The sequence below is a fragment of the Solea solea genome, chromosome 9, assembly GCF_958295425.1.
Source record: "Solea solea chromosome 9, fSolSol10.1, whole genome shotgun sequence".
Lineage (NCBI taxonomy): Eukaryota > Metazoa > Chordata > Actinopteri > Pleuronectiformes > Soleidae > Solea > Solea solea.
The window spans coordinates 8,437,976-8,449,978 of NC_081142.1; positions in this window are offsets into that span (position 1 = coordinate 8,437,976).

Sequence of the window (12,003 nt, forward strand, 5' to 3'; positions counted from 1 at the left end):
GTGCTGAAATATATGATATATATCACATAATTAAGATTTATTTATTATTATTATTTGACGGTTTTTAAGTGTAAGAGAATAATCTCAAGATTATGTAGATATATATATAAAAAAAACGAGGTTCTCAGGAATTGTTCAGTGATGGAATAAAATCTCCACGTGGGGCTCGGCTTGTGCACAATAAACACTGGTAAAATGAGCCAATGAGCGTGGAGGATGCCCACGTGGGCCATGCTGACCGGCTGCTGATTGGAGGGTGAAGGTAGCTCAATACTCTGCACGTCAATCAAAGGCAGGCTAGTGCAGCTCAGTGAGGGTTAACCCTTTCCTGGCATTTAGGGAGTGATTGAGGAAGGGTGTGTGGTGGTGGTATCAAGATTCAGTGGTTTTCCCTTTTCTCCCCACAAATCGTCAGCATGTGTTCAGAATTCTCACATTTGCCCCATTTCGTCCTTGTCCTCGTGGAGACGAACACATGTTGCTCTAATTTCACCATCATCACCCCCATTTTTTCGGTTCCACTCTATCCAAAAATGTGCCATGGCCACAGTGAACTGACCAAAAGAGCAAACACCACTGAGACCATGAACCAAAACAACACCGATGATGTTCCCACACGTGCAAGGCTTTCACGAGGAATGTGTGCATTAGCTGTTAACCCGGGACAGGAAACTTATTGTGGAGAGGCAGCGAGGAATAGTGGAAAAAAATTGGTATTCTCGAGGCACAGCCCCTTTAGCAGGGCTCATAATTAGAGAGAGAGATATTGAAAAAGCAATTTCTGACAGTGGAAATCACAACCTGCCAGAGGTGGAGTTGGAAAATATAGATGTGTGTGTGTGTGTGAGAGAGAGAGAGAGAGAGAGGGGAAAAGCAAAGGGGGGGAGGGAGGGAGAGGGATGGTGGGAGGAGGAAGAGAATAAAGGATGAAGGACAGCAGGGGGGATGCTTAGAAAGAGGAGCCAGTAGGAGGGTTAGAGATTGAAAGAGAGGGAGAGTGCACACGGGTGATGAAAAAAAAAGAAGCTTGTGTGTGCGTGTGCGTGCGTGTGCGTGCATGGCTCGTTTATGTGTGTGTGTGTTGAGCAGACAAGCGGGGGAATGAAAAAGGAGAGGAGGGTAAGGGAAGCATGCAGGGAGAGTGGCAAGGAAAGGAGGGGGAAAAAGAGAGAGAAAGAGAAAGAAAAATTTTATTGCCATTTTCTCCCCATGAATTTTAATGCACAGCACTGGCCTCCCTCTCTCTCTCTCTCTCTCTCTCTCTCCCTCTCCCTCTTTCTCACTCTTAGATTCTGGGATCACATTTATTAGAAAAAAAAAAGTCATGAGAAATGCAGTGCTTTGCAGTCTGCTGCTGCATGGGGAGATGTTTCATGATGGCGTGTGTGTGTGTGTGTGTGTGTGTGTGTGTGTGTTTTAGGGGTTATTACTGGGCTGGGATAGGAGGCAGGGGGTTGCACAGGATGTATGAGTCTGTGTTGTGTATACTGGGGGGAGGCATAATAATATAGATGATAGAAAATGATAAGTGAAGGACACATATTATTGCTATTGGCAGGTCAGATGAAGGAGTAAACTAGGTGTGTGTCTGTGTGTGTGTGAGTGTGTGTGTGTGTGTATTGGCCGAGCTCCAGTGATTAAATACACCAGGCCCATCGAGCCCGTCTCTCCTCAACCGTGGCTCAGAGCAACAGAACATCAAAGTGGCCCCACAGCCCACAGCGGCAGAGGACACAATGCTCATAACGCTTATGGTCTGAGCTTGTCCGTGTGACGTTTTGAATAAATAATTCCGTCAAACTCAAATATATGCCGAGTGAAAGTAAACACATGCTCTCCATGCACTTTTCTGAAAACACATAGCAGTGGAAAGCGCCCGAGGGAGCAGCCGCATCACTCGCTCATCGCAACTTCAGGCAAAGAAAAAGGAAAGAAAGAGAGCAGCAGTGGAAAGCAGCACTGTACATAGAGTGGGCAAATTATCACAGAGCAGGAGGGAGGGGGTGTTTAACAAAGTAATGAAAACAAGTTTACCTACCATGCAACTTCAGAGACTATGTCATTCCTTTGTGGTTCCCAGCAGCAATATCGGTGTCAAACTGTGTGTGATACCCCAATAACAAATGATGCCCCAATAACACTGGACCAGGTCTGCTGGAGAGACATCCTGTCGAGACAATAAGCCAACACTACTTACACTTTGTCTTTTGTTTACTGGAAGGCAGAGCAGTTATTACAGTGTTTTTGCTTGGATCAATAAGCTTCACCTGTCTGATGCATTCTCCCCCATAGTTCCAGGCACCTGTGGGAAACTTAAAGCCCATTCAAAAGCTCCATCGTAAAGTCCATTTACATACAGTATAAAACAAACTGAAGAGCTGAAGTGTTTCTTTGCCCATCGCTGTTGTATGGTCAAGGACAAATATCTACTCTCTCTATAAGACACTGATTCACAGTCACACGGCTTCATACATACAGCTGCATGTACTATGCACATACTGTATGTCGTGCCCAGAAGATGCAAAGGACTGACAGGCATTCACTCATCAAAAACAAGCATGGCAGACGGCTCACCAAGTAATATCAACGCCTGCTTGCTCCTATGATATATATTAATGTTTGTCACCTAATGCTGCCATTAGATAGCCTTTTCCAGCTGGAAAAGCACGTTTGTAAACCACTCACTCTCCCACACCAAAGTCCAAAGACAGAATCAGCATTTTTAGTTTAAGTGAACCCAGGAGCTGCTGCTTTACTGCTGCTTCATTTGATAACTTTGTGTCACTTAGGTAAATCGGAAACAAAGGATTTCAAACACCAAAGCCAAAAGTTAACACATTTGAACCTGCTGATAGAGGCAGCAGTGCATTAATTATTCATGTGTGTCGTGATGTAAAATCGTTGATTTTCCCTATGGACTTAGGCATGCGTACTTTTACAAACTTCAGTTTCCAGCTATGAAAGGTTGTCGACCAGTGAGAAAAGTGTCAGACATTCTGGAGATGTCGTAGACTTAAGCAGGTGCAAATTGTTTTGGTGAGCCTTTTTGGGTTCACCAATACCAGAACTATCCCTTTAAATGCTGTGACTATGCATTTATTTCACACCACGTTTGGCATTTTCTCTTTTATTCCCTGTCATGCACAATAGTTCATTCCAACTTTTTTTTTTTACATTTAAAGCATATCATTTTAAAAACCATTAATGTTTCATCTTTAACCACCGAGTGTTGAAAGAGTGGATTTTCATTTTATTCAACTTAACTCAGCTGAACAGCAGATTGAGCCCTCTACAGAAAAACTACATCCCATGGGAAGAAAAGATGACAGTGGAGGAAGATACTTTGGTTGGGGTAGTAATCCTTTGGTTTTTGCGGTGTCCCCACCCTCCCCGGCCCCAACAGCCTCTCCCCATGGCTTTCAGATAGCATTGAGTCTGGCTCCTGCCCAGCGTGGGCTTGAGTGACATGAAGACAAGGCCCCCTCGCCCCCCCACCCCCTCCCACTCCAGACCCCAAAGCCTCCTCCATCCCCCAAGCATTGGCCCACTTTGCCCCCACCCTCTCTGTCCCCTCATCAGACAAGCTGGGTGTCAGCACAGAGACAGCACCGTGATTTATTGGTCTCCACTCCTCTGGGACACCACCCCTCAACACACGCACACACACACACACACACACACACACACACACAAAATCAACCCCTCCCTCTATCCCTCACTCCCCCACCTCCCTGCCCGCCCCCAACCCTCCATCCATCCCTCCATCCCCTCCCCTTCTGTCCTCTCCTGCTGCATGGCCCCTGGGGAAAGAAGGAGTAATGACCCACATCAGCAGCAGCAGCTATGCTCACATGCACACATGTAGGAGTGTTGCACATGCACACACGCACACACTCACACACACACACACACACCAACACCTCCTCGCCTCCTTGCAGGCGGATACAAATAAATACTCTCTGTGACACACATATGCACACGTATGCACATAAAACAGACGCTGACACATTTACGCTCACAGGCATGTGTATCTGGAAACTCGAGAATGCCAGTGCCATGGTGTAACATTGTTTCCTCCACTAAAAAAAAACCCAAAAAACTCTTCCAGCCTTTGGACCACATAGCACAAGACTGAAGACATCAACACAGTTAATTACCCACTGCTATGATATTTGCTAAATAGCTCTTTCTTTTCAGGAGAAAGGACATTGTTTTCATCACAGCACGCTGTAACCCAAGGAAAAGGGAATGTTCACCTCTTTGTCTGTGGAATTTTCTTCCTGATAACACAGAACAATGGGGCGATTTGTATCCCTGCACAGTGAAGAGGAATAAGATCTCCTTATGACTATCTAGGTTGCACAATATGGTCATGGGATCCACAACGGTACTAAATAATCACTGAGGTGATGATGAAGCAAGCAGACTCTTTTTTTTTTGACAGTCAGAATTTTTTCCACACATCATCTTCTTATGTGGAAACCAATCAATAAATAAAAAAAATAAGTCAAGAGAATTCCTGAACAAGGTTAAACTTTTTTTTTTCTTTTTTAAAGGGCCGAGTGACTAAAGAGTTTCTTTTCAGGAGGTGATTTTGAATTCCGGCTGTCGATCCACGCCGAGTGGAGAGTGAAGCGGTTAAATCCGAGTATTGACTTGCAAATGCTACTGACAGCACTTTGCATGTGCCGTCACCCATCTCACACAGCAGAGTGATGCACTCTTGCAAAAAAGTGTGCAGTCATTGCCACAGTATTTCTCCTTCACATGAGTGCCGGCAGGCCGCTGGAGCACAAGTGAGGTGTTAATGAGTACGTTTAAGCCTTTTAAACGGGGAGGGCAGCATGTACATGTATTTTAATTACAGTAGAAAGGAGAACAAGGGATGTGATAGGCTAGGGAGTGAAAATATGTTTTGCATGTTTGTAGAAGTTGAGCAAAAATGCATCATTAAACATGGCGTGTATTACAGAGTATGCATAATATGTGAGTTTTAAAACCCCCCCAGACAAATCACTAGGATTATTGACCTTTATTTTAAAAAGAATGCGTAGCACAAGTACAAATTATTAAAAAGCCCTAAGCTAAAATAATAATAATGTAATTACTCCGTTGTTGCTGGAAAGTAAACTTCACATGACATGGTGCAATCAAGTGATACCTGCCTCAAGGACAAACTCCCATCATCCAAAGTCTCATGAGAGAGAACAAGTGTATCAGTCCACTTACAGGCACAGAGCTGGAACCCTGCATTGTAGTTCCACCTGCTGTCCAACTGCAGTACTGCTGCCACATCCAACCCAGTGAACAGGATACAATAAAGATGTGCGTAGGTATGTATGTATTTTGTTGTTTGTTGTCATTCAAACACCGGATTCAGTTAAGGTCAATACAGGTGATCGATTACAGACGTTGACTGGAGGTGAATGTGTGACCTTCAAAAAACAGTAATTGAAAATGTAAATCAAGAAAAGACATATATATTTTGGGGGGAAAGAGAAGTGACAAGAATAAGTATTTACATTTAAAAAAAACCCACTTTGTTTAGCTGATAGAGATGCTGAATTGATGTAGTTACCATAGCAACAGACTGCAATAATACACTTCTACCACATGGTGTCGCTGCTGTAAAGCTGCACCTTCACTTCACCCACATAAGAGTTACTTATATAGTTAATCAATTCATAAACAAAATTCAAATCACCCTATTCATTCAGGTTGGTCAACTCATGATGGAAATTATAGGCCCTTAAGCACTTGCTTGATTACCTTATTTACTTTGAGTGAGATTGTTAAAATGTTTTTGTTTTTTTATTTGATTATAAAGTATTTAATTTGCATTTAAATTCTCATGCCTCACTATAAACATTAAATAATAACAAATCATTAGGCAGCAGACACTGCACTCCTTGCCGTGAATGTTAATATTACAAATATAATATAATACTGATTTTAACATCACATATTCATGCTAACAGTAGAAAACACATCCCAGTAAACCTGCGGTGACTTTTGAAATTTAAAGTCATTAAAGTGAAACCAGGAATAAACTGTATTTTCTAGAGAAACTTGTTAAAACGTTAGGTTATGTATGGCCTTTGTTAATGTCACAATACATTCACTATATCTATATTTATCATGGCTATGGCTGTAAATGGATAACCACATGAAATGGTGTCAAAACAAGTTATTTTCAACAAAAAACTTATCTTCAAACTATCAAATCAGTTCTCGCTGAAAAATGTACTCCTACTATTCGATGACAAACTTAGTTGGGTCACATTTTCAAACCAAGAAATTTAGCTGGGCCAGACATTTCCTGCAGCCAGTAAGCAGCAGGTGAGGACACATTTAGAAAGTACGTCAAAAAGTGCATTAAAAACATAATAAAAGAACTTGCAATACAACTATTTTGGTCATACCTGTCCGCACACCTTAAAGTAAAAATAAATGTGCTTGTCATCTCGGTTGCATGAAATCAAAGCGGTGCACAATATTAGCATTTGTTTCTCTTTGAAATAAGGTAAACACATGTTATATAAGACCCACAAACAACTAACAGTGCCTTTAACAGAAAACTATCAATGCTATCAAGCCTGTCAGACTACAGTAGGAATGTATGTAGGAATCTTTGAGGGACAAAGTGTGAACCACAGGCTGGACCACTATGACGTTGGCTATGGGCCGCATGTGGCCCACGGGCCACCATTTGAATAAGCTGGGCCTATATGATATGGAAATAATCATGTCATTTTATAGGGTTTTGTATTAAAACATTTTTAGAAACTGTAATAGAGAAACTTGAAAGCCTATTATGTTAAGGACTGTTAAAGAACTGCAAAAAAAAAGTAATCAAGAATAATTGAGTTCCTTCTGACACCATAATGTCCACCTGCAAAATCCCATTATTCCTACATTATTTATCATTACAATAAAATCAATCATATATATACTAAATTATTTACCATGTTAAGTTTAAGGCAAATGCAATTTCTTGGTCTTGCATTTTCCCTCCAGCTCTCTCTCTTGCCAACACATCCATCTTTAGGAGATTGTTGAATTTTGAGATTATGAACCACGTTCTCCTTCTCTTTCTTGGCCGGCACGCATCCACACTAACATTTTCCCTTCTTTCATTCGCTACCGCCTCTCGCTCTGCACATTCTGGCACGGGAAGGCATCTTGTATTTTCCAGAGGAGGCCAGCTGGCTGTTGAGCAGACCCAGGCCTCCCACTTCCCCTTGAGGGCCTTCTCTCACTCTCTCTCCCTCTGCTGCAGCTTCATTGGCAACAGCTACACTTAAAAATATATCTTACCTCAATTGTGAATAAGATTGAAGGTAAATTATTATTTGAAGACAGAAACAAATGATTGAAAAGAGATATCTGGTGTCAAATTGTTGTAAACTGAGTCCTGATTGTACGTTTGGCATCCATGTAATAATAGGTATAGTATTGTTGAAGAGAATCCAACTGGTGTATATAGTAGAAACAAAATATAGTGGCCTAGAGCAGTTTCCCGCAGCGCTCGGGCTGTATTGTCAACAGAAATCTATGTTACTACAAGACCACATTTGGAGCAATAATGTAAACGGCAGTGTTAAGGACGTGCACCTCCCCGGTGCCATGCTCAGGGTGCGGGACTGTACAGCTGATTTAGTGACTAATTAAAATGTTAAGTTTGGGTTCCACAAGAATGTAGTTAAAGTGTCATTTAACAGAATATGCTGGTATTTGTGGATTTCCATCATTACACTGCTGATAGGTTCAATACACACACACGTTATGCTAAGCAAAGACCCCTATGTAAGACAACACACAGCTTTCTGCAATCTTAACCCTTAGAACACAGAGCATTCCGGCTGCTTTTATCCATTACTATGTTAGAGTTATATCCTTCTTTTCAGCACAACCTATAGGCAATCGGATGAAAAAATGTCCTTAATTTCCAACAACACACCTGAGGAATAAGTTGTCTATTCTTTCACTTCTGCACAATTATAATACATAAATAAAGTTCTATTCCATTCGTGTTACTTTTTATCACGACTACAAATGTGATATAAAAGGAATCATAACTTTGACTCAACAACACAGAAGAAGACGGAATAACCCTGCATTTTTAAAGCCTGAAGGATGCACCTGTGGCACAGATCTGTGCCTCATGAGCACTAAGGGTTTACCCTTAGTTGCCCCTTTACCTATATATTTATTTATCTATTATCTATTTTTCTCAGTGGCATGCAAACACTGATTTTTGAGAGACTTTTGCAGAACGGCATGCCTTGATATAAAAATACGTCTGGAAATAAAATTTTTACACACCGTTATAATACATTTCCTTCAAGTTTACATTGTCCAAATTAATATTTTCTTTCAATTTCAATCTTTGAAAACTGTTTGACAGCTGTTTTTGTGTGTGTGACACTGAGCTAAATCAAACATATTCAATCCAAGTGAAAATGAAAATCACTCATCATTTCATCAGATTGAAAAAAAAGGATATAAGACACTTTATATTACACACATATTCTTATAGCCTCTAGTATAGTACAGATAGAGTACACAGTAATGGGAAAACAAAATGCTCTGTGTTCTAAGGGTTAACCTGGAAACACAAACATAACAGCATTATTAAAAGTGTGTTTGGGTTCAAAGCTGTAACTTTCCCGTTCCTGTCTGATGAGACGGGTGGTCTCTGCACAAAGAGTCCATGTTAGGCGCCCATGACACCTTATTAAGTGGCAGGAGTGGCACCCAGTGTGTGGTCTCCTGCTGTTGTAGCACATCTGCTTCAAGGTCCATCGTGGTTATTTGAGTTACGATTGCTTTTCTATCATTTTGAATGAACTTGGCCGTTTTCCTCTGAAGGCATTTTCATCCAGAGAACATCGCTGGGTATTTTCTCTTTCGCAGATATTTTCTCTGTAAACCCTGGAGACGGCTGTGCCTGAAAATAAATCTGAGTAGTTTGAATATGGCAGCGACCATAGTCAAGGCCACTTTTTTTGCGTGGAAGTGGGAACTTCATCAGGTCGTCTTGACCATGTCTACGTGCATGTAATGCTACATTGCTTGTTTAAATGACATTGCAGTTCTGCAAACATGTCATCACCGAATCAGAACTGTCTAAACGTGTAACGTGATACAATTGTTGTGTCTCTGACTTCTGTCTCTACCTCACCTGCAGAAGCAACTTTCCAACTTTCCCCATTCTTACGCATTATTAATAAAGCCAGAATTCATCCACATGGCTTTGACTACACATTGCTGTTCCCTTTGGTGTGACATCATTCTAGCCTGAAGCAGGAGCACGGGCCATTTCACAACAGAGGCCCTTCACACTCTCACACACACACACACACACACACGCACACCCTACAGCAATGTAGCTAAAGTCTGTTTACTTCTCTATGTCACTACTATTCCACAGCAGGACACGTTTTCCCCTCGACCATAAATCTATAAAGTTTGCATGGCTTGCTGAGCAGAAGGGCGAATGACATGCCAGGGGGAAGAAAAGTGTGTGTGTGTGTGTGTGTGTGTGTCAATATATAAATGTATAAATCCCTCTTCAGGGTCTCTGGTGGTAGTGGTGAGGATGGCTAGCTGCCAGATAACCTGCTTCAGCTCTTTTTCTCTTTCTGTTTGCCTTGCTCCCAAGGCTGTGCAAAAGAAATGTGCCATTATCCACACGGCCCTGACAGCTGGGCGCTGAGAGCAGAGCCACAGTCCAACACAATATGCAAAGGCCAAGAGACTCGTGACGGGAAGCCGCGGAATCGAGACAGAGCTGTAGACGAGAGAGCTGGTGAATGTGAACGTTCATCCTTCACATGAGGATTGAATGCTCACATGATGTCGCAGGGACACGGGAGCCAGTCCCAGACGCTGGACGCTGGAGAGGTTGCCAGTCCATCGCAGGGTCAACACACAGAGACGAACAGCCATTCACTCTCACATTCACACTTACGGTCGGTTTAGAGTGTCCAATTAAACCCTGCATGTTTTTGGACTGTGGGAGGAAACTGGAGAAACATGCAAACTCCATGTAGAAAGGCCCTCGTTTGGACCAGGTCACGAACCTGGGTCTTTTAGCTGCAAGGCAACGGTGGCGGCTACTACACGGGGGGTACACCCTGGACCAGGGACACAGAGACAAACAACCATCCACCCTCACAATCACATCTACGGTCAATTTAGAGTGCTCGATTGACCTCATCCCCGTATTGCATGTTTTTGGACTGTGGGAGGAAACCAGAGAACCCGGAGAAAACACACACACACGGAGAGAACATGCAAACTCCATGCAGAAGGGCCCTTATTCTGATCAGGTTGCGAACCACTACACCAACCATGTGGATATAAGAAACTAGACTTGCACTAGCAAGAACTACATCCACACGTCCAGTGGAGAATCAGTGTAAAGTAAGGCCATGGGTTTGACCCCCAGCTCCAGTGAGTGACATGCTAAAGTGCCGTAGTGTGTACTGTACAGTGTGAAAAAAGCACATGTGTGAGTGAATGTGTGTGGTCATCAAGAGAAGAAAAACGCTATATAAATACAGCCCATTTACTATCCTGCGGTTAATCAATAGTAGCTGCCTTATTGATATGCAGCCTGTGCGATTAACACTTTGAACCTCACCAGTAACTACAGCAGAAACGATGAAACTCTGTCATAAATGTATTCCCTCAGCACATAAAGGTCAGGGTGGACCGTTTCTTGGATTCAGGGTTTGTGGGTTTCAAACGATTATTCAAATGACACAAGGCCGTGACATTGGCTGATGAAGCTGCATTAATAGCACGGGGTTGTTGTGCGAGTGTGTGTGAGTACGTGTGGAAGAGAGAGTGGGTTAATTAATGTGTTGTTTTGGCAGAAACAATCCTTTTGGCTGTGGAGCACTGTTGTCTGTAACAGGAGGAGAAAAACAACACACGAGCTGCACATTTCTGGAGGCATTTTAATTGCTAGAATACAGTGCCAAGCTAAAAATGTCTCCGCTGGCCTGTAACATGAGAAAGTAAGAGAAGTTAGTTCATGTAACACCTCTGACTCAACGGTGGAGCGCACTTTTAATTCTCTAACTGTTCTTAAACACGTACACACACAAACACACTGGGTGACTTTTACTGTTATTTATGTTTATGTTGTCGGAAATCTGCTCCTAAAACTTGGCCCATCTGAGTTGAATCTTCACAAATCCATCCCTCTCTGTCACATGGAAACACAGCTTCTCAAGTAAAGGTCACCAACTCTGGGATTAGACTTACATTCTCCTGGCCCTGTGCTTAACCAAAGGCTGCACTGGATGTCCAAGTGATGCTCAGAAGGGTCAGTGGTTTCCTGTGCAGCAGCACTGACCTCTCTGTGTTGGTCACAGTGGGTTTGTGACCGGGGAGCACTACAGTATAAGTGACTTTCTCAGAGGCAGGTTCTCCAAGAGCTGAAAATGGGGACGTAAACCGCTCCAACTGAACGAAGACCACAAACAACTTAAATTGAACACAAGTTGAAGTCCAACTTCAGTCTTATCTCTCCTACACATTGGAAAAACAAAAAGAGACATCTGGCAACATCTGTGCCAATGCAAATAAGATCCACAGAAGCAACTCCATCCCATATTTATGCTTTGTTTCTGTTTCTGGTTGTGAAATTCCATCTTAAAACTATACGGCCGTCGCCCACAGGGACGCTGGCCAAAGTGAGCCGAGTATATAACATCCAGCGTCATCCTCTGTACCGCAACAGCAAAACACTGGCGAGCAGCCATGTCTTTTCTGTCATACTTTACTGCTTCCTGTGCTGAGGTTTTCCCAAAACCACTTATCTCGAGAGCCACTTCTCACCAGGCTGCCGGTCATTTACAGAATCCCATCCCTGTGGACGGGACCGTTTGGGGGTTTGTGCCGGTTTCTAAGGAATAATCAATTTGCTGTGTTTGTGTTGACAATTTTCCAGTTATTTATTCCAAAGTTGTGTCTTGATTTTCAACATAC